We start from the raw sequence: 26,779 nt of genomic DNA on the forward strand, positions 1-26,779 counted from the left end.
CAGAGGACGCAAGATGAAATGACCACAGAGAACATGTGTTTATCTTTGTGTTAAAGTTTTTTTTAAAGATATTGTTTTACATTGTACAAGCATGTGTCGCGTTCTGACCTTAGTTCCTTTGTTTTGTCTTTGTTTTAGTATGGTCAGGGCGTGAGCTGGGGTGTGCAGTCTATGTTGGTTTCTGTGTTCAGCCTAGTATGGTTCTCAATCAGAGGCAGGTGTCGTTAGTTGTCTCTGATTGAGAATCATACTTAGGTAGCTTTTTTCCACCTGTGTTTCGTGGGTGTTTATTTTCCGTCTTTGTGTATGTCGCCAGACAGGACTGTTTCGGTTTTCGTTTATTCACGTTTATTGTTTTGTTCCAGTGTTCTGTTCAGTTTTGATTCATTAAATATTACATCATGAACACTTACCACGCTACAAATTAGTCCTCTGATCCTTCTCGCTACTGCTCCTCAGAAGAGGAGGACGAGATCCGTTACAGCATGCTTTCTTCAAGGACAAACATCATCCATGTTGAACCTCTGACTTCCGTACAACACAATGCACTTTCTTCCAAATAATAAAAGCAACCACCCACTTCACTGCCTTGACCTCCTTGTTGAACCAATGACTATCTCTTTGATCTGATATTTGCTCTTGAGCCATTTCCTTAGTGTTTGGAACAACAGCTGTGAAGTGTGTCAAGCCGTCAGCCTGTAAATGGACATTGCATTACATGGACAAGCCCTATCCTGCAAACATACGACCAAAGTGTGCACGCACTGGCGGATGGAAGGCCATCAACCAGTTGTTTACACATGACGTAGCAATTCAGAAGCATGGAGGCCAATACATTTTCTGAAGTGTAAATACACTAAGAGTGGTTGGTGATAAGTTGAATGAAATTCTAGTGCAAGTTGTTAGCTTGTCCTTTATGAGGTCTTCAGGGGGACCCACGCCCAGACTGATGTTGTCTCTTGAGCTGTTATCACTGAGGCTTACCGAGCTCTCTACCAACCATAAGCCATATGGTAGTACATGCCCGCCGCCTTGTTTCATCGTGTCCCTGTTGTGTCAATGAGGGAGCTGTAAGGCCTACATCGGCACCCAGCATGCAGAACCCAGAACACACACTGACTGACTGGCACCACTTTATCACAGGACTATAGGGCTTCAGGGTCATAAACATAATCAAGGCTTTTCTGAGATTTCAATTCATATTGCTTTTGTTTTAGGTGAACTGTGATGTAATTATTCACGTCTTTATAGACGATTTAGAAAGAATATCTTTACTTTAACACACACACACAAAGACCATGTTGCAACATGCAGGGCCAGCCCACCCTTTAGGCAGGAATAGGCAGTCGCCTAGGGCAACATTGACAAGGACGGAATTTCCCGAGCTAAACTGACCACAACGCTCCTCCAACAACACATATACCTTACTTAATTCTGCCCAAAGACAATTTCACTCTCACTCAGTGGCATATGGGCTATCCAGGTGAGCACTGATGCTGCCCCGTGATAAGTAGCACCCACTTTGTTAAATGCAGGGGTGCAAAATAAGGTCCATGCCCAGTGTGCCTCTCCAGGGTGCTTTCGGAGAGACGAACTGCTGCGGTGCTCCACCAATGTTCTGTCAAAAAATGACCTAACACAAATCATGTAGCCTATAGCCTACGGTAGAAAGAGTGGCATTTTCTGAAGCCTCAAAAAAGCAAGCAGTTTATTAGGCTACAGATGAAATAAACTATGATGAACTTCACAAGGTGTTGAAAGTGCACACTGATGAGCTTGATGCTCCTTTCCAATGAATATTGAGGGTCTTATTCTGATGACATATCTAATCGATGCTTGGCTGCTGTTTGACAAATAAAAATGTTGTCGCTGTTTTGTCCATAATAATCTCATGTAGGCAAGCCCCACTGTGTCTGTGAGCTGTTGGCTACAGCGCCAATACCAGAATGAGCACATTCGCTATATAACAGAAAATTTTTTTTCGTGAAAGAAAACATCAGTAGAGTTGGATTTAACCTCAAAAGTTATTTGTATGGGCACTACGTCATCACGCACAGCCGCAACAAGTCAATTTGATGGAAACACATTGCTGGTGGGAAAATGTGCATATTGTTTTTATCTAGATTTTAGAATATTTGCATGAAAATCTGTGTTCAATAGGATGGGAACCCAGCTAGTGTCAGGAGACAGACACTTTTTTACACCATAAACCTTTCCCTGATCAAATTGCCTAATCTAAATGGCACCCAATCAAATAAAAACATGTCATGACATGACATGTCCAGTAAGGAATAACCGCCGACATTCCGTACATTTCCTTGGAAGTAATGTACAATGCAGCGGGATGAGGACAGAGTACATTTTTCTAAGGTAATGTACAGAACAGAGGTGTTTATTCCGCTTATACCACATATGCCAAATAAAACAATATTAAAGCACACATTTACCAGTATCATTTTCAACAGAAAATCTTTGATATTTTCATTTATATATAAGAGAATTCATACTTTATCATCTTTTGATTGCTAGAGATGCAACCCAGTCATTTGTTTGATTAGGTTGATATTTATGTGTAACGCTCGTCGAAATGGGTAGACCGAGGCGCAGCGTGATTTGGGTTCATCATAATCTATTTGAATGTGAACCAGCAACATAAACAACAAAGAGAAACAAACGAACGTACAGCCTTGAAGGGCTCAAAAGCAACAATACAAAAACAAGATCCCACAAACAACAGGTGGGAAAAGGCTACCTCAATATGATCCCCAATCAGAGACAACGATAGACAGCTCCCTCTGATTGGGAACCATGCCAGGCCAACATAGAAATACTAAAACTAGACTACACATAGAAATAATAAACTAGAACACCCCCCATTCACGCCCTGACCTACTACACCATAGAAAATAAAGGCTTTCTATGGTCAGGAGGTAACATTATGGATGTGACCCAGTTGTTCGTCCTATATGTTCCATAGCCTTGCTCGCTGGCAACGTTCTTGTCTCTTCTTGCTAGTTAGCTACGGCTAACACATGACCTCTGCAGCCAAAATAACAGCAAAGAAGTTGCATTTGCATTAGTTTTGCCTGGCATAGCTAGAAAGGTTTGCCTTCTCATCAAGACACTCAACACTTTTCCTTATGAGGAGATTGCATTGCATATCAAACACACTATGCTAGAAGCTAGCTAAATAGTTTGTTGCTAGCAAACCTGCCAATATGGCAACTGAATTCAAAAATACCAGTTGCTGAAAACAGCTGGTCAAACTGGAAACACGTGGGAGGATTTGACATCATAGTGCCACTTGTGTCATGACTGCAACATAGGGGCCCGAAGAAATTCATGTTCATCAAAGGTCATCAGATGCTCCAAAGAAATATGTCTCTGTAAAAGTAAATCAGATAGTTAGCTAGCTATGTTTTTCCTCATTGAACCTGTATTTCCAATGTATCCAATTTCGGTTTGTGTGGTTGTTGGTTTAGCTTTCTGTAACTTCGGTCAGCATGTGTAGGTAGGCACATACTGTATCATGACACCTTGCTCATGATTGCAAGGCGTCTGATATTTTTTCCAACTGCCCCATTATCTAGTTTCAATTTTCCTTCTAGAATACCCTTGTAACCAATCAGAAATGAGTATTCAACAATGCTGTTGAATAACATACAATAATACTAAAAACAGGACAGGTCCAAGTAAAATGGACAATATGGAAAATCAGGCTACTCGGCTACTTGGAGTTTCACCCTGTGGGCTAAATTGTCATAATAATCAGTGATTTCAAGTTTGTATTCGTACATTTTTGATGAGCTGCATCATAGCAAAAATGAAAGACTTCTGCATTTCCTGCTGTGAACACATATGGATTCTCATTGCAAATAGGTAGGCCTTCCACATGGATGAGCATTCATACAATTCCATTGCGTGCCAACACTGTAGGCTACACTATTGTCATTTTTCAGGTGAGGAGGGTAGCAATTTTTTTGTCTCTACTAGGATGGCAGAACAGCCAGGACCGTGCCTGGCAACATGGTTGCTTTATCAATATCAATCAAGTTCATATTCAATTTTCTCATCTGTTAGACCTTTACACCAAATGAAAATGATGGACATATTAAAGTCAAACAAAATAATATAGTCCAGGAGTAGCAGCAACTCTTCAACCTCAGGAGGCTGAAGACATGTGGCTTGTCACCAAAAACACTCACAGACTTTTACAGATGCACATTCGAGAGCACCCGAGCCACTGCCTGTTCACCCCGTTATCATCCAGAAGGCGAGGTCAGTAGAGGTGCATCAAAGCTGGGACCGAGAGACTGAAAAACAGCTTCTATCTCAAGTTCATCAGACTGTTAAACAGCCACCACTAACATTAAGTGGCTGCTGCCAACATACTGACTCATCTCTAGCCACTTTAATAACGAAAAAAATGATGTAATATATGTATCACTAGCCACTTTAAACAATGCCACTTTATATAATGTTTACATACCCTACATTACTCATCTCATATGTATATACTGTACTCTATACCATCTACTGCATCTTGCCTATGCCGTTCGGCCATCGCTCATTCATATATTTTTATGTACATATTCTTATTCATTCATTTACACTTGTGTATAAGGTAGTTGTTGTGAAATTCTTCGTTTAGATTACTTGTTAGATATTACTGCATGGTCAGAACTAGAAGCACAAGCATTTCGCTACACTCACATTAACGTCTGCTAACCATGTGTATGTGACAAATACAATTTGATTTGATTTGATGTGAAAATGGAGGACATTCATTAATGGGAGCCAAGGTCTTAAGTCAAGTAAGATAGGTAAAAAATAATGTTCACACTTTCATAAAACCATGAAACTTGGTATACTTATACAGTTTATGGCAATGAACAATTTTTTAGAGATGGACACATCGCAAAAACGCCCTCTGGCGGCCATGGTGGGCATTTTTCTATTCCGCCATAACCGGACAATGTATTTTCCTTCATATCTAATCATTCTGTTGACTTAAATGCACTTGCAGATCGCAGATATGATAAGCAGCAGTTTGACTTTCTTATTTAAGTTGCTCAATGTACAGCAGAGTGTTGAAGTCAATATTTGTCCTCTTTTGTTCTGTTCACACCATGTCTGCACAGTCCCACTCAAATAATCACATAATATTTTATTCATAAACCGTTATGGTACCTGTCCATCATAAAGTCAGAGAGACCCTTTCTATTTTTCTGTGTACAGTCAGGTCTGTGTTATTGTATATCCTATTTTTATATATCATTATTAATAAATTGTACCTCTATAACTTTTTAGCTGAAACATCACCTTACTGATCTTATCATAAAAACATTTGAACTTTCTCAAAATCTATCATCAGAACTATTATGGAGCATAACATTGGTGTCATCTATCCCTTGGAGAGTTCCTCAATGAGCTTGACACATTAATAAGCTCATTTCGTGATGATGTCTCACCGCTCTTCTTACTGAGCGACTTCAACCTTTTTAGCGTCTTCCTTCGATGAATTCCTTTCCAACGCTCTCTTTCCCCTCTTTGCCTCTTTTGGCCTCACCCTTTCCCAATCCCCTCCAACTCACAAGGCAGACAATGCGCTTGACCTCATCTTTACTAGAGACTGTTTGCCTACTAATCTCACTGCAACCTCATCCAGGTTTCTGATTATTTATTATTTACTTTGCTTCCATTTTAGTCTCCCTTTCCTCCAACCCTAGCCACCCTTTCCCTACCCAGATGGTCATGCGCCATTGCAATCTTCACTCTCTCTCTCTCAATACTCTCTCATCTTCGATCCTATCTACTTTCCCTTCTTCTAAATCCTTCTCCCTCCTGTCAAATTGTCTGTGTCTGCAACAGTACTCTCATTACTGGTGTCCCCCAGGGCTCGGTTCTAGGCCCTCTCCTCTTCTCTCTATACACCAAGTGACTCGGCTCCGTCATATCCTCACATGGTCTCACCTATCATTGCTATGCGGATGACACTCAAATACTTTTCTCTTTCCCCCCTTTTGACACCCAGGTCGCGACATGCATCTTTGCATGCCTGGCAGATATCTCAGCTTGGATGTCGACCCACCACCTCAAGCTCAATTTCACAATTTAATATTAATGGTTGATGACAGTGAGCAACAAAATCATAGATTGCAGTCTCCTTGTCCATAGACTGCTTTCAAGGTAAGAACCTAAACATGTTGAATTTGGGGTGAACTGTCACTTTAAAATAGGGCTAATTTCGTAAAATCACCCAAACTTCAAGAAAAATTGGCTGAATATTAAAATGCAGGTAGTTTCTGCCTGCCTACTAGTTGGAGATCCTTGCCATCATATTACTCTACATACCGTACCAGTCCAACATTTGGACACACATAATAATTCAAGGGTTTTTCTAGATTTGTACTATTTTCTACATTGTAGAATAATAGTGAAGACATCAAAACTATGAAATAACACATACTGAATCATGTACAGTAGTAACCAAAAGTTTTAAACAAATCAAAATATATTTTATATTTGAGATTCTTGAAAGTTGCCTTTGCACATTCTTGGCATTGATTCAACCAGCTTCATGAGGTAGTCATCTGGAATGCATTTGTGTGCCTTGTTAAAAGTTATTTGTAGAATTTCTTTCCTTCTTTATGTTTTTCTTTATATATATTTTTTAATTTCACCCCCTTTTCTTGGTATACAATTGTTAGTAGTTGTCTCATTGCTAAAACTCCCTTACGGGCTCGGGAGAGACGAAGGTCGAAAGCCATGCGTCCTCCGAAACACAACCCAAACAAGCCGCAATGCTTCTTAACACAGCGCGGATCCAACCCGGAAGCCAGCCGCACCAATGTGTCGGAGGAAACACCGTGCACCTGGCGACAAGGTTAGCATGCACTGCGCCCAGCCCGCCACAGGAGTCACTAGTGCGCGATGAGACAAGGATATCCCTACCGGCCAAACCCTCCCTAGACCGGACAACGCTAGGCCAATTGTGCGTCGCCCCATGGACCTCCCGGTCGCGTACGGCTGCAGCAGAGCCTGGGCACGAACCCAGAGTCTCTGGTGGTACAGCTAGCACTACGATGCAGTGCCCTAGACCACTGCGCCACCCGGGAGGCACCTTCTTTATAAGTTTGAGCCAATCAGTTGTGTTGTGACAAGGTAGGGGTGGTATACAGCCCTATTTTGGTAAATGACTAAGTCCATATTATGGAAAGAACAGCTCAAATAAGCAAAGAGAAATGACAGTCCATCATTACTTTAAGACATGAAGGTCAATCAATCCAGAACATTTCAAGAATTCTTAAAATTTATTCAAGGGCAGTCGCAAAAACCATCAAGTGCTATGATGAAACTGGCTCTCATGAGGACAGCCACATGAAAAGAAGACCCAGAGTTACCTCTGCTGCAGAGGATACATGTTCATTAGAGTTACCAGCCTCAGAAATTACAGCCCCAATAAATGCTTCACATAGTTCAAGTAACAGACACAGCTCAACATCAACTGTTTAATGGAGACTGCATGAATCAGGCATTTATGGTTGAATTGCTGCATCAACAAAAAATAACTACTGAAGGACACCAAGAACAAGATTAAACTTGCTTGGGCCAAGCAATGGACATTAGACCAGTGGAAATCTGTCCTTTGGTCTGATGAGTCCAAATTTGCGATTTTTGTTCCAACTGGTGTGTCTTTGTGAGAAACAGAGTCGGTGAATGGAAAATCTCTGCATGTGTGGCTCCCACCATGAAGCATGGAGGAGGAGGTGTAATGGTGTGGGGATGCTTTGCTGGTAACACTGAGTGATGGAGTGCTGCATCAGATGACCTGGCCTCCAAAATCACCCAACCTCAACCCAATTGAGATGGTTTGGGATGAGTTGTACTGCAGAGTGAAGGAAATGTTAAATTGCAGGTGCAGATACTTCGATTAAAAATCTATTTGCAGCACAGTTGAAAAGTGAACACGCAGACTACACAATGGGCTAATTAGAAAAATAAAAGCAGTACTTTTCAAAGAGTTATTACATTTACATTTACATTTAAGTCATTTAGCAGACGCTCTTATCCAGAGCGACTTACAAATTGGTGCATTCACCTTATGACATTCAGTGGAACAACCACTTTACAATAGTGCATCTAAATATTTTAAGGGGGGAAGGGGGGGTGAGAAGGATTACTTTATCCTATCCTAGGTATTCCTTAAAGAGGTGGGGTTTCAGGTGTCTCCAGAAGGTTGTGATTGACTCCGCTGTCCTGGCGTCGTGAGGGAGTTTGTTCCACCATTGGGGAGCCAGAGCAGAGAACAGTTTTGACTGGGCTGAGCGGGAACTGTACTTCCTCAGTGGTAGGGAGGCGAGCAGGCCAGAGGTGGATGAACGCAGTGCCCTTATTTGGGTGTAGGGCCTGATCAGAGCCTGGAGGTACTGAGGTGCCGTTCCCCTCACAGCTCCGTAGGCAAGCACCATGGTCTTATAGCGGATGCGAGCTTCAACTGGAAGCCAGTGGAGAGAGCGGAGGAGCGGGGTGACGTGAGAGAACTTGGGAAAGTTGAACACTAGACGGGCTGCGGTTATAAGATAAGTTATAAGAGGTGTACTGTGAGAAGAGGGTCATATGCGTGTGTCTCACAGCCAACGTGTGATAGTTGGCAGCTATGAAGGCAAGAAGGTGGAAAACACTCCCAAGAAATGTTTTTCTTATGAAATATTATTTTCAGGTTTCTGTACTCAGAGGGCGCAAGATGAAATGACCACAAAGAACATGTGTCTGTGTTAAAGAAAAAAAATGTTGTTTTACATTGTACGAGAATGCTTTCTTCAAGGACAAACATCATCCATGTTTAACCTCTGACTTCCATACAACACAATGCACTTCCCTCCAAATAATAAAGGCAACCACCCACTTCACTGCCTTGACCTCCTTGTTGAACCAATGACTATCTCTTTGATCTGATATTTGCTCTTGAGCCATTTCCTTAGTGTTTGGAACAACAGCTGTGAAGTGTGTCAAGCCGTCAGCCTGTAAATGGACATTGCATTACATGGACAAGCCCTATCCTGCAAACATACGACCAAAGTGTGCACGCACTGGCGGATGGAAGGCCATCAACCAGTTGTTTACACATGACGTAGCAATTCAGAAGCATGGAGGCCAATACATTTTCTGAAGTGTAAATACACTAAGAGTGGTTGGTGATAAGTTGAATGAAATTCTAGTGCAAGTTGTTAGCTTGTCCTTTATGAGGTCTTCAGGGGGACCCACGCCCAGACTGATGTTGTCTCTTGAGCTGTTATCACTGAGGCTTACCGAGCTCTCTACCAACCATAAGCCTTAAATGTAATATGGTAGTACATGCCCACCGCCTTGTTTCATCGTGTCCCTGTTGTGTCAATGAGGGAGCTGTAGGCCTACATCGGCGTCCAGCATGCAGAACCCAGAACACACACTGACTTCAGGGTCATAAACAAAATCAAGGCTTTTCTGAGATGTCAATTCATATTGCTTTTGTTTTAGGTGAACTGTGATGTAATTATTCACCTCTTTATAGACGATTTAGAAAGAATACCTTTACTTTAACACACACACACAAAGACCATGTTGCAACATGCAGGGCCAGCCCACCCTTTAGGCAGGAATAGGCAGACGCCTAGGGCAACAGATTGACAAGGGCGGAATTTCCCAAGCTAACCTTTTGTTTTTGCTGAACTGTGATTTAATCATTCGCCTCTTATTTTTCTTAATTTTTTCTTTATGTATTTTACCTCCCTTTTTCTCCCCAATTTTGATCTTGTCTCATTGCTGCAACTCTCCAATGGGCTCGGGAGAGATGAAAGTGGAGTCATCCGTCCTCTGAAACATGACCCACCTAATGTTGCACCTTAACACACGCGATCTTAACCCGGAAGCCAGCTGCACCAATGTGTCGTAGGAAACACCATTCGACTGCCGGCCAAGGTCAGCCTGCAGGCACCCAGTCCGCCACAAAGAGTTGCTAGAGGGGTCAGTTGTGCGCAATCCTATGGGACTCCCGGGCGGTTGTGGCACAGCCCAGGAATGAACGCCTTAGACCGTAACGCCTTAGACCGCTGCGCCACTCGGGAGGTCCTATCATTCACACACACACAAAGATCATGTTGTAACATGCAGGGCCAGCCCACCCTTTAGGCAGGAATAGGCAGCCGCCTAGGGCAACAGATTGACAAGGACGGAATTTCCCGAGCTAAACTGACCAAAATGCTCCTCCAACAACACATACAGTTCATTATTTTGTTACGTTACAGCATTATTCTAAAATGAATTCAATAAAAAAATCCTCATCAATCTGCAGACAATACCCCATGAGGACAAAGTAAAAACAGGTTGGTATAAATTTTTACAAATGTATAAAAAATAAAAAACTTAAATACCTTATTTACATAAGGTCAAAGGAATTGTCTGTAGAGCTCCGAGACAGGATTGTGTCAAGGCACAGATCTGGGGAAGGGTACCAAAACAATTATGCAGCGTTGAAGGTCCCCAAGAACACAGTGGCCTTGATCATTCTTAAATGGAACAAGTTCGGAACCACCAAGACTCTTCCTAAAGCTGGCCAACCGGCCAAACTGAGCAATCAGGGTGGGAGGACCTTCCAGAAGGACAACCACCTCTGCAGCCCTCTACCAATCAGGCCTTTATGGTAGAGTGGCCAGACGGAAGCCACTCCTCAGTGAAAGGCACATTACAGCTAGGGTTGCAAAGGTTCTGAAACTTACCGGTATATTTCAGGACATTTTCTGTCAATTTTCCATGGGAAGTTAAGCCTGGGAATTTGGGGAATTTTGCTAAAATTCATAAAAAATGTAGCTTATAATAGTGAACCTTTTTTGTGGAATACCCATAAGGCAATTCTAGGTCTTGTGGCATATTTTGGTTAAACTATCCCCAATTTAATGGAATTGCAACCCTCTGCATGCACAGTGCATTCTTCCATCATATGTGCAGTGTACTCTTCCATCACATGTACAGCTGATTCTCAAGATCTTGCACACTAAAAAGATTATATTGAGCCCACACTACTACACTGTCTGAGCCAAGGATTACATGCTTTCTGGAAAGTTTTGATTACAATACTTGGTGACATGAATATATTTTATATGACATGCATGATTTTTTGTTAACTAGTAAATAGTAGCCTACAGAAAAGTGTGTTTAAATCATTTCTAACTTGTCAACAATTTCTGCTAGTTAGTTTTTGCTACCATGTTTTAGCTTACTTGAGCCTGCTAACTGAGTGTTAATTCACCTGTTTCCATACATGTTTCATTTTAAAACATTTATCTTACAAAGGAGTTGTTTAATGTAACTGCTTAACTATTTATCTGTACATGTTATTTTTTAAATATATTTTTAAACTAATTTATTTCTAATCTTTACAGGAAAATGCCATGGGCACTATCTGATGTGTGGAGACATTTCACTGCAGCTAATGTAGAAGGAAAAGCTGTGTACATTTGCAAATACTGTGCCAAATCATATGTGAAGAATGCTACAAAGATGCAGAATCATCTGGCCAAATGTTCCCTCAGCGCTCACAACAAGCAACACCTGACAAAAGTCCCTCTACTTCTATTCGAGGTGAAAATGATTAAACAGACACCTTATCGATAGCAACAGCTCATGGTCCTCCTGGATCCCACATTTTTTTCACTCAAGGGAGGAACGTCGTCAGAGAAATGCTGATAAATGACTTTCTCGAGCTGTGTATGCAACTGGTTCAACTCTGATGCTCACAAGCAATGTCTATTGGAAGAGATTTCTGAATGTTCTTCGCCCAGCATAGACCCCTCCAACCAGACATGCTTTATCTACTAATTTGCTGGATGCAGAGTTGAAGTGAAGGTCAAGCAAATCATAGAGAAAGCAGACTGTATTGCAATCATCTCTGATGGGTGGTCGAATGTTCGTGGGCAAGGAATAATTAACAACATCATCTCCACCCCTCAACCAGTATTCTACAAGAGCACAGACAAAAGGGACAACAGACACACCGGCCTCTACATTGCAGATGAGCTGAATACAGTCATCAATGAACTTGGACCACAGAAGGTATTTGCACTGGTGACAGACAATGCTGCGAACATGAAGGCTGCTTGGTCTAAAGTGGATAAGTCCTACCCTCACATCACACCCATTGGCTGTGCTGCTCATGCATTGAATCTTCTCCTCAATGATATCATGGCACTGAAAACAATAGATACACTCTACAAGAGAGCCAAGGAAATGGTTAGGTATGTGAAGGGTCATCAAGTAATAGCAGCAAACTACCTCACCAAGCAGAATGAGAAGAATAAGAGCACCACATTGAAGCTGCCCTTGCAAAACCCATTGGGGTGGTGTTGTCATCTTGTTTGACAGTCTCCTGGAGGGGAAGGAGTCTCTCCAAGAAATGGCCATATCACAGTCTGCCGATATGGACAGCCCCATCAAGAGGATCCTCCTGGATGATGTATTTTGGGAGATAGTGGTGTCGTGTCTTTACTATCCTTAACTGAAGACTGATAGTTTTTTATAAAAGATTCTCTGTAATTAGTTCTTACGCGACTAGACTGATGAATCATGTAACCGTAATTACTAGGAAGTCGGGGCACCAAGGAAAAATATTCAGATTACAAAGTCATCATTTCCTGAAATAACTTTTCAGATATTTTATCTGATCAATTAGTCTTCGAATTAATTAATTATTTACTTTACCTCACGTTAGTCTCATTCCAAACGTTGTAAATTGTTGGTTAACTGCACGAACCCAGTCTTCACTATGAGTCATCCATACATCAATTGTCTTAAATCATTTATTTATTACTAACTAAGTAATTCACAGAAATGCATAAACAAACAAACAAGGTAAATGTGGTTACATGAAACGATAGGAGAATGTGCCCTAGTGGGCTAAACCGGCATGGCGGCTTGTTTGACAAAAGGGGAAGTGGAGGTCGACTGAGAAGTCACTACAGAGTGATAATTATAACAATTGAAATGCTAATCCTTTGCACATGAACACTCACTCATTCGGGAACAATTGCAATCAATATATATATTTACACTCAGTGTGTCGTCTTGATCGCTGGTGAAAAGTTCATTTATTTTGTAGAATTGTCAGTCTCTCTCCCTCTCTCTCTCGGTTGTGGTTAGAGAGAATAGTTCAGAGTGACATTTGTTATAGAATGGATGTTTCGGCGGTTGTCGTTCTTCGCGTTCAATGATGCCGAATTCCTAGCTGCAGACTAGTAATTAATATCAAAGACTTGTTCTTATTCTGTTGGTATTGATAGTCTAAGAGTTTAACCACGTGGTATGGTTAAAAGATTCAGCAATGGTCTGCAACCTTTTTGTCCTTCCTTGATTGAGAGAATCATGGGCTGCAATTCATTTCATAATTGAAGCTCGGTCTGCTGATCGAAAACCCGAGTGGGGTTTTTATTTGGAATGGCAGAAAAGGCTGTCCCAGGATTTCTGACCCTAACTGGGCTCAGGGGCGGTCTTCTGATTTAGTTCAAATCCAATTCCCTTTTTGAGTTTTCCTTCATTAAACAGTCCAAAATCACATTGTAAAATTGTGTAAACAGTATCATACTCACTCATTCATCTTATACAACAATTACATGTAAACCTCATATCTGGGGCTATTATAGAAACAGCGTTATGGTAATGTGGCCACACCGTCTGTCATGTTTTGTCATTGATTATCATGCCTTGTCCCTGTTCTTCTCCTTCTATTCGTTTCCCTCTGCTGGTCTTATTAGGTTCTTTCCCTCTTTCTATCCCTCTCTCTCCCCCTCCCTCTCTCACTCTCCCGCTCTCTCTTCTCTCTATCGTTCCGTTCCTGCTCCCAGCTGTTCCTATTCCCCTAATCAATCATTTAGTCTTCCCACACCTGTTCCCGATCCTTTTCCCTGATTAGAGTCCCTATTTCTCTCCTTGTTATTCGTTTCTGCCCTGTCGGTTCCTTGTCTAGAATTCACCGTGCTGTGTTTGTGTATCGCCCTGTCGTGTCGTGTTTTCCTCAGATGCTGCGTGGTGAGCAGGTGTCTGAGTCTGTTTGGTTCAAGTGCCTTCCCGAGGCAACCTGCTGTTCACCTGCTGTTCAAGATCGAGTCTCCAGTTTGTCCTCGTCATTTCGAGTGAAAGTTGTGTTTTTTGATTGTATTTACTTTACTGGATTAAAGACTCTGTTTTCGCCAAGTCGCTTTTGGGTCCTCTTTTACCTGCATGACAGAAGGAACCGACCAAGGAATGGACCCAGCGACTTCAGACGCTCGTTACACTGCCGTCAAGATCCAAGGAGCCATGCTCGGCAGACACGAGCAGGAATTGTCTGCTGCTCGCCATGCCGTGGAGAACCTGGCCGCTCAGGTTTCCGACCTCTCTGGACAGTTCCAGAGTCTTCGTCTCGTGCCACCTGTTACTTCCTGGCCTGCCGAGCCTCCAGAACCTAGGGTTAATAACCCACCTTGCTACTCCGGGCAGCCCACTGAGTGCCGCTCCTTTCTCACGCAGTGTGAGATTGTGTTCTCTCTCCAACCCAACACATACTCTAGAGAGAGAGCTCGGGTTGCTTACGTCATTTCACTCCTTACTGGCCGGGCTCGAGAATGGGGCACAGCTATCTGGGAGGCAAGGGCTGATTGCTCTAACAAGTACCAGAACTTTAAAGAGGAGATGATTCGGGTTTTTGACCGTTCAGTTTTTGGTAGGGAGGCTTCTAGGGCCCTGGCTTCCCTATGCCAAGGTGAACGGTCCATAACGGATTATTCTATTGAGTTTCGCACTCTTGCTGCCTCTAGTGAGTGGAACGAGCCGGCGCTGCTCGCTCGTTTTCTGGAGGGACTCCACGCAGTGGTTAAGGATGAGATTCTCTCCCGGGAGGTTCCTTCAGATGTGGACTCTTTGATTGCTCTCGCCATCCGCATAGAACGACGGGTAGATCTTCGTCACCGGGCTCGTGGAAGAGAGCTCGCATCAACGGTGTTTCCCTGCTCCGCATCGCAACCATCTCCCTCCTCTGGCTCAGAGACTGAGACCATGCAGCTGGGAGGGATTCGCATCTCGACTAAGGAGAGGGAACGGAGGATCACCAACCGCCTGTGCCTCTATTGCGGAGTTGCTGGACATTTTGTTAATTCATGTCCAGTAAAAGCCAGAGCTCATCTGTAAGCGGAGGGCTACAGGTGAGCGCAACTACTCAAGTCTCTCCATCAAAATCCTGTACTACTTTGTCGGTCCATCTACGCTGGACCGGTTCGGGTGCTACATGTAGTGCCTTGATAGACTCTGGGGCTGAGGGTTGTTTCATGGACGAAGCATGGGTTCGGAAACATGACATTCCTTTCAGAGAGTTAGAGAAGCCTACGCCCATGTTCGCCTTAGATGGTAGTCATCTTCCCAGTATCAGATTTGAGACACTACCTTTAACCCTCACAGTATCTGGTAACCACAGTGAGACTATTTCTTTTTTGATTTTTCGTTCACCGTTTACACCTGTTGTTTTGGGTCATCCCTGGCTAGTATGTCATAATCCTTCTATTAATTGGTCTAGTAATTCTATCCTATCCTGGAACGTTTCTTGTCATGTGAAGTGTTTAATGTCTGCCATCCCTCCCGTTTCTTCTGTCCCTACTTCTCAGGAGGAACCTGGCGATTTGACAGGAGTGCCGGAGGAATATCATGATCTGCGCACGGTCTTCAGTCGGTCCCGAGCCAACTCCCTTCCTCCTCACCGGTCGTATGATTGTAGTATTGATCTCCTTCCGGGGACCACTCCTCCTCGGGGTAGACTATACTCTCTGTCGGCTCCCGAACGTAAGGCTCTCGAGGATTATTTGTCTGTGTCTCTTGACGCCGGTACCATAGTGCCTTCTTCCTCTCCGGCCGGGGCGGGGTTCTTTTTGTTAAGAAGAAGGACGGTACTCTGCGCCCCTGCGTGGATTATCGAGGGCTGAATGACATAACGGTTAAGAATCGTTATCCGCTTCCCCTTATGTCATCAGCCTTCGAGATTCTGCAGGGAGCCAGGTGCTTTACTAAGTTGGACCTTCGTAACGCTTACCATCTCGTGCGCATCAGAGAGGGGGACGAGTGGAAAACGGCGTTTAACACTCCGTTAGGGCATTTTGAGTACCGGGTTCTGCCGTTTGGTCTCGCCAATGCGCCAGCTGTTTTTCAGGCATTAGTTAATGATGTTCTGAGAGACATGCTGAACATCTTTGTTTTTGTCTATCTTGACGATATCCTGATTTTTTCTCCGTCACTCGAGATTCATGTTCAGCACGTTCGACGTGTTCTACAGCGCCTTTTAGAGAATTGTCTCTACGTAAAGGCTGAGAAGTGCTCTTTTCATGTCTCCTCCGTTACTTTTCTCGGTTCCGTTATTTCCGCTGAAGGCATTCAGATGGATTCCGCTAAGGTCCAAGCTGTCAGTGATTGGCCCGTTCCAAGGTCACGTGTCGAGTTGCAGCGCTTTTTAGGTTTCGCTAATTTCTATCGGCGTTTCATTCGTAATTTCGGTCAAGTTGCTGCCCCTCTCACAGCTCTTACTTCTGTCAAGACGTGTTTTAAGTGGTCCGGTTCCGCCCAGGGAGCTTTTGATCTTCTAAAAGAACGTTTTACGTCCGCTCCTATCCTCGTTACTCCTGACGTCACTAGACAATTCATTGTCGAGGTTGACGCTTCAGAGGTAGGCGTGGGAGCCATTCTATCCCAGCGCTTCCAGTCTGACGATAAGGTTCATCCTTGCGCTTATTTTTCTCATCGCCTGTCGCCATCTGAGCGCAACTATGATGTGGGTAACCGTGAACTGCTCGCCATCCGCTTAGCCCTAGGCGAATGGCGACAGTGGTTGGAGGGGGCGACCGTTCCTTTTGTCGTTTGGACAGACCATAAGAACCTTGAGTACATCCGTTCTGCCAAACGACTTAATGCCCGTCAAGCTCGTTGGGCGTTGTTTTTCGCTCGTTTCGAGTTTGTGATTTCTTACCGTCCGGGTAGCAAGAACACCAAGCCTGATGCCTTATCCCGTCTGTTTAGTTCTTCTGTGGCTTCTACTGATCCCGAGGGATTCTTCCTTATGGGCGTGTTGTCGGGTTAACAGTCTGGGGAATTGAAAGACAGGTTAAGCAAGCACTCACGCACACTGCGTCGCCGCGCGCTTGTCCTAGTAACCTCCTTTTCGTTCCTGTTTCCACTCGTCTGGCTGTTCTTCAGTGGGCTCACTCTGCCAAGTTAGCTGGTCATCCCGGTGTTCGAGGCACTCTTGCGTCTATTCGCCAGCGCTTTTGGTGGCCGACTCAGGAGCGTGACACGCGCCGTTTCGTGGCTGCTTGTTCGGACTGCGCGCAGACTAAGTCGGGTAACTCTCCTCCTGCCGGTCGTCTCAGACCGCTCCCCATTCCTTCTCGACCATGGTCTCACATCGCCCTAGACTTCATTACCGGTCTGCCTTTGTCTGCGGGGAAGACTGTGATTCTTACGGTTGTCGATAGGTTCTCTAAGGCGGCACATTTCATTCCCCTCGCTAAACTTCCTTCCGCTAAGGAGACGGCACAAATCATTATCGAGAATGTATTCAGAATTCATGGCCTCCCGTTAGACGCCGTTTCAGACAGAGGCCCGCAATTCACGTCACAGTTTTGGAGGGAGTTCTGTCGTTTGATTGGTGCGTCCGTCAGTCTCTCTTCCGGGTTTCATCCCCAGTCTAACGGTCAAGCAGAGAGGGCCAATCAGACGATTGGTCGCATACTACGCAGCCTTTCTTTCAGAAACCCTGCGTCTTGGGCAGAACAGCTCCCCTGGGCAGAATACGCTCACAATTCGCTTCCTTCGTCTGCTACCGGGTTATCTCCGTTTCAGAGTAGTCTGGGTTACCAGCCTCCTCTGTTCTCATCCCAGCTTGCCGAGTCCAGCGTTCCCTCCGCTCAAGCGTTTGTCCAACGTTGTGAGCGCACCTGGAGGAGGGTGAGGTCTGCACTTTGCCGTTACAGGGCACAGACTGTGAGAGCCGCCAATAAACGCAGGATTAAGAGTCCAAGGTATTGTTGCGGCCAGAGAGTGTGGCTTTCCACTCGCAACCTTCCTCTTACGACAGCTTCTCGTAAGTTGACTCCGCGGTTCATTGGTCCGTTCCGTGTCTCCCAGGTCGTCAATCCTGTCGCTGTGCGACTGCTTCTTCCGCGACATCTTCGTCGCGTCCATCCTGTCTTCCATGTCTCCTGTGTCAAGCCCTTTCTTCGCACTCCCGTTCGTCTTCCCTCCCCCTCCCGTCCTTGTCGAGAGCGCACCTATTTACAAGGTACATAAGATCATGGACATGCGTTCTCGGGACGGGGTCACCAATACTTAGTGGATTGGGAGGGTTACGGTCCTGAGGAGAGGAGTTGGGTTCCGTCTCGGGACGTGCTGGACCGTTCACTCATTGATGATTTCCTCCGTTGCCGCCAGGATTCCTCCTCGAGTGCGCCAGGAGGCGCTCGGTGAGTGGGGGTACTGTCATGTTTTGTCATTGATTATCATGCCTTGTCCCTGTTCTTCTCCTTCTATTCGTTTCCCTCTGCTGGTCTTATTAGGTTCTTTCCCTCTTTCTATCCCTCTCTCTCCCCCTCCCTCTCTCACTCTCCCGCTCTCTCTTCTCTCTATCGTTCCGTTCCTGCTCCCAGCTGTTCCTATTCCCCTAATCAATCATTTAGTCTTCCCACACCTGTTCCCGATCCTTTTCCCTGATTAGAGTCCCTATTTCTCTCCTTGTTATTCGTTTCTGCCCTGTCGGTTCCTTGTCTAGAATTCACCGTGCTGTGTTTGTGTATCGCCCTGTCGTGTCGTGTTTTCCTCAGATGCTGCGTGGTGAGCAGGTGTCTGAGTCTGTTTGGTTCAAGTGCCTTCCCGAGGCAACCTGCTGTTCACCTGCTGTTCAAGATCGAGTCTCCAGTTTGTCCTCGTCATTTCGAGTGAAAGTTGTGTTTTTTTGATTGTATTTACTTTACTGGATTAAAGACTCTGTTTTCGCCAAGTCGCTTTTGGGTCCTCTTTTACCTGCATGACACCGTCTCCCATGAGCTTCACCAAGTTGTGACAAGTTGGACCTCTCTGACCACAGCAACCTAGTTGAAGGAGGCAAGGGGGAGGCAGGGAGAGTGTGATGGGGCTTACTATACCCAAAGAGGCCAATGTCATGACAGTGGTAAGTAGCCGTAAACCTATAGCAGTAGCCGTTGCACGGATTGATGGAGACAATGCCATCCTGTCTCATGTTTAGACTCGGCTTGTAGATGTAAGAGAAGAAATCCGTAATGCCCTGCCCACTTCACTGTTGCTTGTTGAAGGAATTCTAAATTCCTCTGTTTTAATTCCCAATCAAATGAAACACTCTGTCAATGCATTAAGGGTTTGTAAGACCCTATATTTTATAAGAATGGACAGAGCCCCGGTCTTAAAAGTCAGGTAACAGCCTTTAATTCAAGAGAGTACTGAGTTCATACACATTTTACCACAGGTTATAAACTGAAAATGACGTCAGCGTTTTCTAAATGTTCCATCTCTTCTTGACACTGGTAGAAAGGCCCTATAGTTCTCAAGCCTTCCCTCCTCGCCTAGAGCCAAGGTCAGTCAGTGTAGATTAGCATTCTAGACAGTCTGGATATAGTTCATTCATTTGTACCAAGGCATTGTTCTAAACTCCTGACTACATAATATTCAATACTGAGAGCAAGAGAAAACATTTCATACATGTACAGTAACATAATAGTCCTTTAATTCATCCTGATTGAAATGTATACATAATTAGTCATTATAGATCAAAATTCCCTTAACATTGCTCCAAGCAGAGGAAACTGCAGTTCTGAAATATATCAAAAAGACTTCTGTCTGAAGCCCATACACGCAGCAGCGTACATGTTGGACTCCAAGTATGATGACAAGAGCATCCTGTCTGGTGCAGAGATCAACAAGGCCTATGGTGTCATCACTACCATGTCTCGCCACCTTGGCCTGGATGAGGGCAAGGTTCTTGGCAGTCTGGCGAATTATACTTCCAAGCAAGGGCTTTGGGATGGAGTTGTAACGTGGCAGTCGTGCCAACATATCTCATCAGCCACCTGATGGAAGTGACTTTGTGGATCTAAGGCTCTTTCCCCTGTTGCCTCCATCATCCTCCAAATCCCACCAACATCAGCCACCTCAGAGCGCAACTGGTCCTTGTTTGGGAACGCACACACCAAAGCACGCAACAGGCTGACCAATTCAAGGGTTGAAAAATTGGTGGCTATCCAGGCAAATTTGAGGCTTTTTGAGTCTGACAACAAGCCATCCTCAACGAGGTGAAGATGAGGCCTCAGAGTCTGATGGTCAAGATGTAGACATTGAGGATGTCCAGGGAGAAGACATGGAAGCCTGAGAGGAAGACAACCAAAGCTTTAGTTTCTAGACTAACATTTTACAGATGAATGTTGAAAACGTTTTTGGGAGATGCAATGGAACATTGCGGATCATTCAATATTCCCTTTCTTTTGTTGTTCAGTGAAATCATCCCATGTGAAGAGTCAACTCATTTAATTAAAGTTAAATTCGTAACTAAATTGTTTTTAGAATTTCTATTGGAAGGATTTAATAATTTGCAATTATGTCTACTTATGATGAGGTAAAATGTTTATGTTTCTGTCTCCATATGATATGGTAAATATATCCAATGCAAAAGACATCTACATTTAAATCGTATTAATATTAATTTGCATATATCTCCGTTAATTCCCATATATTCTCATTAATTCCCATATATTCCTGTTAATTCCAATGGAAAGTTTCCATCTCTGAATATTCCCCAAATTGCGCAACCCTAATTACAGCCCGCTTGGAGTTTGCCAAAAGGCACCTAAAAGATTCTCAAACCATCAGAAACAAGATTCTCTGGTCTGATGAAACCAAGATTGAACTCTTTAGCTGAATGCCAAGCATCACGTCTGGAGGAAACTTGCTACCATCCCTACGTTGAAGCATGGTGGTGGCAGCATCATGCTGGGGGGATGTTTTTCAGAGGCAGGGACTGGAAGACAAGTCAGGATCGAGGGAAAGATAAACGGTGCAAAGTACAGAGAGATCCTTGATGAAAACCTGCTCCAGAGAGCTCAGGACCTCAGACTGGGGTGAAGATTCACTTTCCAGGACAACAACCCTACGCACACAAACAAGACAACGCAGGAGTGGCTTCGGGACAAGTCTCTGAATGTCCTTGAGTGGCCAGGCCAGAGCCCGGCTTTGAACCCGATCGAACATCTCTGGAGAGACTTGAAAATAGTTGTTCAATGACGCTCCCCATCCAACCTGGTATATCTTGAGAGGATCTGAACAGAAGAATTGGAAAAAGTCCCCAAATACACGCTTGTAGCTTCATACCCAAGAAGACTCGAGGTTGTAATCGCTGGCAAAGGTGATTCAACAAAGTACTGAGTAAAGGGCCTAAATACTTATGTAAATGTGAAAACCTGTTTTTGCTTTGTCATGATGGGGTATTGTGTGTAGATTTATTAGATTAGATTTATTAGATTTACCAGCAGCATACCACTCTGCTGACAGTAACCAGATAACCATCCAACTTTTATATGCAAGTAAATTACGTTGTGTCGTGACAGGCCTTATGTAAAACAGAACATTTTTCGGTTAACTTTCCAAATGACAAAACAAAATATGCTAGACAAGGTGGGATCTTTTTGTGTCTGTAAAAGTAATTGTGTGAGAAATGGCGGTGGAAACACTTTTATGCACAAATGTTTATATAATAGCAATCACGCGTGATGATATGTTGTGTGGTCCTCCCACCATGAAGTAAGCAGTTTATTAGGCTACATGTTAAATAAATTATGATGAACTACACAATGTGGTGAAAGTGCACGGTGATGAGTTTGATGCTCCTTTCTTATAAATATTGAGGGTCTTATTCTGGTGATATTATGATTGATTGGCTGCTGTTTGACAAATAAAAATGATTGTGTCTTTTGTCCATAATAGTCTCATCATGTAGGCAAGCCCCACTGTGTTTGGGAGCTGTTGGCTAGAGCACACTTGATAATACATGAATGGGCACATTCTCTATATAACACATTTTTATAGCCTTTTATCAATTTGATTGAAACATTGCTGGTGGGAAAATGTTTATCATATTTGCATGAAAATCTGTCGCAAGTTGGATGGAAATGCAGCTAGTGTCATGAGACAGACACTTTTTACACCATGCAAGTTTCCTCCGATCAAATAGCCTAACCTAAATGGCACCCGATCAATAAAAAATATGCTTCGATGTGAATATGACATGTTATGTAAGGGATAAACGCCGATGTTTTGTACATTATCTTGGACATAATGGATGACGCAGTGACTAGGCAGAGTAAATATTTCTAAGGTAATGTACAGAACAGAACGTATGTGCTTATTCCACAGTTGCCAAAGACAACAATACTAAAGCACACATATACCGGTCAATTTTTTTTTTAAATCGTTGATATTTTACATTTTAGAAGAGAATTCATCCTTTTTCATCTTTTGGTTACTAGAGACGCAACCCAGTCGTTTGTTTCATATGTTCCATAGCTCGCTCGCTGGAAACGTTTTTCATACATCATAATAATGAGCTGATTATGCCTGATTTTGCCTGACAGCAAGAAAAGTTTGCCTTCTCGTCAGGACATGCAAAACTGTTAATTACGAGGAGACGGCATTGCATATCAAACACACTACGCTAGAAGCTAGCTAAATAGTCTGTTGCTAGCAAACCTGCCAATATGACAACTGAATTGAAAAATACCTGTTTCTGAAAACAGCTGGTCAAACTACCCAGGTAGCACAAAACGTTCCTGGAACCTAAACCAACGTTGGACTTAGGTTGGGAAAAGTTGTATATTGGTGTTGCAAAAACAAACGTTGTAACAACGTTCTCTTAACATTCATGAATAAATGTTTAAAAATAAATGTATTTGAAACACATTCCAATGTTGCCAATAGGTTGAGATGTGGTACTGCTTGACTCGTATGAAAGGCAACTCTTGGCCAATGTTTCTAAACGTTGTCAGGAGGTTTCAAAATGAACGTTTCAAAATAAATGTATTTGAAACCTATTCCAACGTATTGACAGTAAGAGAAGAAACTATTGGCCAACGTTTATAAATGTTATCAATAGGTTTCAAAATAAATGTATTTGAAACATATTCCAACGTAGCCAAGGTTGGGATTTGTTACTGTTTGACATGTACAAAAGGGAACGCTTGGCCAACGTTTATAAACATTGTCACTCGGTTTCAAAATGAACTTCTGCTTACACTCCCATTGTCATAGAAAAGCACAGTTCAATCAACTTGTTTGGGGAATGCAAGTGTGGTCGCGACCACTTGAATGCAGACAAGACACTCTTTTCTAACTGTCACTTAAGTGAATTACTGCAGTAACGTCGTCGGGTCACTTGGTAATTTTAATATGTGGTAACATTAGCTTTTAATTATGTAATCAGTGTTGATGTTAGATTATTAAACAACTGAATGCCTGGAGTTAGCAAGCTAACATTAAGTAAGTTATTAACATTTTAGAACAAGGTAATGTTAGCTAATGTTACCTTACCTAACTCAGTTCACTTAACATAATGTTAACTAAGTTGACTAATGTTAGAGTAAACTAGGCTTATTAACACTATCCAACTTTACTGTTCTGCCAGTTAACCAGCCAGCTGACCAGCCGTAACGTTACGTTACCCCCTTGCCTTGAGTTCTTCTGATCATCATTCTCCTTTGGCCAAGTAAATTACTTCTGCTTCGGATTTCTCAAGCCAAGCCTGGGGTGTGTTCGCTGACACTGACACAGATGTTTCAATGTAACTTAGATCAAGTCACCTTTCATTGAAACATGACAATCTCTGTTTTCTGTCTACAGCTGCAGCCCATGGTAACTTACTCATTGTAGGAGTCTTCCTCCTCCAGCCTCCTAACGTAAGGTGATTATCTGAATTATTGACATGAATTAAGCCACACAATTACTCAACTAAGCACCCCACTAGCCATTGTGTATATATCTCATTGACACGATCAATACATTTATTTCAGGATATAATGGATAGAGCGAGAGAATGCTGCTATAACAGGACATGGATTGCCTCAAGGAGAAAACTACTAAAGGACTGTAGCTTAAATAGGCCAGGGCAAGAAAGGAATATTGATCCTGCGGAGACAGAAATTGCTATGGAATGCACATCAGGTCCTTATGACTTAGACACATCAAACAAAATCAGAGAAATTGACAATCATGGAGCCAACAATGAGGATGATGGGGAAATCAGTGAAGGGGACATTCATGGAGCCGATGATGATGATTGAGAAATCAGTCAAAGGAATATTTATGGGGACTCAGACAATGACACAGTGATGAAATCCATTCTAAGAGAAGAGTTAGCCTCTTGGCTGGTTGTGAATAATATAAAGCACACAGCAGGAGATGGTTTTCTCAAGATACTGAAAAAACATGGTGTTGATGATCTGCCATGTAGTGCACGTAGTACACTGTTAAAAACTGATAAACATGTGCAGGTCGAAATGAGGTCTGGCATTGACTATGTGTTTTTGGGAGTAGAGAACATGCTGAAGAAGAACCTAGAAGTGGCCCAGTTGCTTCACAGATGAGACTGAGTATTTGAATGTGTCTGAATGTTGATGGACTACCCCTATTCAAAAGCTCTAAAAACCGTTACCTGGTCCGTGTTGTGTGGTCTCAACACCCCACCGATAGTTTTCCCAGTTGCGCAGTTGTGGAAATTCTGAAACGTATGACCTCAACATTCTGAATGATACCATACAAGAGATGAGGAAGCTTCAAGATATAAGGGGCAGGCAAGTAAAAATCCTTCTGACATGTGATCATGTCTGAAGGAGGGTTCAAACAACAGGATACTAAGGATGTGAGAGATGCACCCAGAAGGGAGTCTGGCTTGGGTGAGTTACATATCAGGCTGTAGAAGACCTAGAGGCATGCACTGACAAGTCATTTAGACAGAACTCTCAACAGGAACATCACCAACAGGTGTCTCTATTCATAGAGTTGGACATTGACATGGTGAAGGCCTTTCCAGTCGACTATATGCATGAGGTTTGTCTGGGTGTCACAAAGAAGTTGATTCTGACTTGGATGCATGGAAAGAGGGAAACAAGAATGTCTAGGAGTCATATTGCAAATATCAGTGCCCGCATGTTGGAGCTGAAACCGGCAGTGCCCAAAATATTTGCTCGTAAGCCTAGAAGTCTAGATGAAATCGAAAGATGGAAAGCCACTGAATTCCACCCATTCATGCTGTACACGGGCAAAAGAAATGTTTACCCCTTTTCTCTCCCCAAATTTCGTGGTATCCAATTGGTTGTAGTTACAGTCTTGTCTCATCGCTGCAACTCCCGTATGGATTCGGGAGAGGCGAAGGTCAAGAGCCATGTGTCCTCCGAAACACAACCCAACCAAGCCACACTGCTTTTTGACACAATGCACGTCCAACCCGGAAGCCAGCCACACCAACGTGTCGAAGGAAACACCGTACACCTGGCGACCTGGTCAGCGTGCACTGTGCCCGGCCCGCCACAGGAGTCGCTAGTGCGAGATGAGACAAGGATATCCCTGCCGGCCAAACCCTCCCTAACCCGGACAACGCTGGGCCGATTGTGTTCCGCCCCAACCCGGTCGCGGGCAAACTTGTACTTAAGGGTATCCTACAACCTATATATAAAAAATAGCTACTCAGTGGCTATGTGCATTCTTGTCTGTCCAGACCTCATTGAGCAGCACTATGACTATGCAAAATAACTGCTGACCTATTTTGTCAAGAAGCCCAGGGAGCTGTACGGCCCAGAGTTTGCTGTTTACAATGTGCATAGCATGCTCCACATTGCAGATGATGCAATGCAATTTCATGGACAGGACAACTGTTCTGGCTTTCCATTTGAAAACTACAATCAGAAATTAAAGAAGATGGTTCGCTCTGGACACCATCCCTTGGCCCAGATTGTCAAACGTCTCTCTGAGACTGTCGCTGTGGTTAAAAGACCTGTGTTTGCCAATGAACAAAAAAGTGTGAAATGCAGGAGGCCTGACAATGTATTCCAGACAGGGAACAAGATCTGCGAGGTGTGCGAGGAAGTGTCACAAGGGCGGTGTGTTCTTCTGCAGGGTATACTATGACCTTGAGTCATTCATTGCTGAGCCCTGTGACACAAGATTGATTGGAGTGTACCATGGTAGGACAGGGAATACCTCAATAAGTGTCCTTCCACTGGCAAGCCTAAACAAACCAGTTGTAATGGTCAAGGCGAGTGAGGACTCTGCTATATTTCTGAGAATTCTTCACAAGATGTAACAAGTTGTAGGTGTAATACTGAAATAACAGTGTAATGATGTCTTCGGAGTAGCCTAATCAACGGAGTTCTCTGATGTGTCACTCAACCGCTCAATTAATAAAAGCTTGTCTTGGATCGTGAACACTAAGAAGGTGCTAACTTCTTTAGAAGCTGTGAAATAGAACCATAACATGAAACTAATTCATACTTGGCCTGTACTGCGCTGTTAATGCCCATGGATGACAATCAAGTACTTTTTCCTTTCAGGGATTCCTGTGCTACTGGCCATCAACAGGCTACGGCAAGAAGCTGAAGAGAGGTGACACTCCAGACAAGGAGATGTGGCCTAAATATAGCATCCGTGTCCTCCCTCACACAACAACTGGCAAAAGTGTACCACCAAT

The sequence above is a fragment of the Oncorhynchus gorbuscha genome, linkage group LG03, assembly GCF_021184085.1.
Source record: "Oncorhynchus gorbuscha isolate QuinsamMale2020 ecotype Even-year linkage group LG03, OgorEven_v1.0, whole genome shotgun sequence".
Classification (NCBI taxonomy): Eukaryota; Metazoa; Chordata; class Actinopteri; order Salmoniformes; family Salmonidae; genus Oncorhynchus; species Oncorhynchus gorbuscha.